This window comes from Rhinopithecus roxellana, chromosome 4 (assembly GCF_007565055.1).
Source record: "Rhinopithecus roxellana isolate Shanxi Qingling chromosome 4, ASM756505v1, whole genome shotgun sequence".
Lineage (NCBI taxonomy): Eukaryota > Metazoa > Chordata > Mammalia > Primates > Cercopithecidae > Rhinopithecus > Rhinopithecus roxellana.
Genome location: NC_044552.1, coordinates 164,027,893 through 164,029,276, shown reverse-complemented (window position 1 = coordinate 164,029,276; position 1,384 = coordinate 164,027,893).

Here is a 1,384-nt window from a genome sequence, read left to right as displayed (position 1 = left end):
GATTTTGTTTTTCTTATCTATGTTTCAGAAACCAGTTTTATTTTATAGCTGTAAGCTAATGTGCATTGGGTCCTTACTTCTGTTAGGTATACTCTTAGTATGTTACATATATTACTTAGTTTAATCTTCAGAATAGTTCTGTGAGACAAGTACTATTATTAACCCCATGAAGAAGCAAGCTAAAGCCCTGAGAGGTTAGTAATATGCGCAAGAAAATAATCTTGATCCAGGGTATGAACCTAGGCTATCTCACTTCCAACCAAACTCTTACCATTAAACTATTTGGCTGTCTTCCATTAGAGAACATATATAATAAAATGTCTTCCTCACTGCTTAGAAATAATATTTAACAGGCATAGTTCTATAAACAAGGATTTGCTTTTATTGTTTAACTATACAACTGTGATTTAGAGTCTTGTGTTTAATGTGTTCTGTAGAAAAGAAACTTTCCACTTCCTGTTGGATATGCCATGTGTGGTTGCAACCAAGAATCCTGGCCAATGTAATTCATCAAAAAATTACCAGAAGTTCACAGTCCATGGGTAGAACTTAGCTGGAACCAAACCAACATTGGAAACTAGAATATGGTCTAATTTATAGAAGGAACAATCTGGTTAGGAGCCCATAATTTAGATCCCAGAGAGGCTACATCTGATTGGCATGAGACTATCTAATGGGACAGAGGCAGTTCCTCAAAAGGAAATCAGGGTAGGTAAGGAAATGGATATTAAGCAACAAAAAAGAACATGTCTACTGTGTCGTGAAAATGAATACCAACCAACATGAATGAAGTGTTGTGAATTTTAGGTATGCCAACAAAGACTGAAAGTTACACTTCAAGAATGAAATAGTATTGCCAGTTTAATTCTGGAAACCATCTTTCCTGATGTTCTGTCCTTCAGACTGGTAACCAGTTTTTTTTTTTTTTTTTTTTTTTTTTGAGACATGGTTTTGCTCTGTCACCCAGGCTGGAGTGCAGTGGCACGATCATAGCTCACTTAACCTCCTGGGCTCAAGCGATCCTCCCATCTCAGTCCCCCAGGCGCAGTTTTCTACTTATATCCCCTTGCAGTTATCCTGGGTTTTTTTGTTTGTTTGTTTGTTTTCTTGAGATGGAGTCTCATTCTGTTGCCCAGGCTGGAGTGCCAATGGTGTGATCTTGGCTCACTGCCGCCTCCACTTCCCGGGTTCAAGCAGTGCTCCTGCCTCAGCCTCACAAGTAGCTGGGATTACAGGCATATGCTATGAGGACCCAACTAATGTTTGTATTATGTTTGTATTTTTAGTAGAGATGAGGTTTTGCCATGTTGGCCAGGCTGGTCTCAAACTCCTGACCTTAGGTGATCCACCTGCCTTGGCCTCCCAAAGTGCTGGGATTACAGGT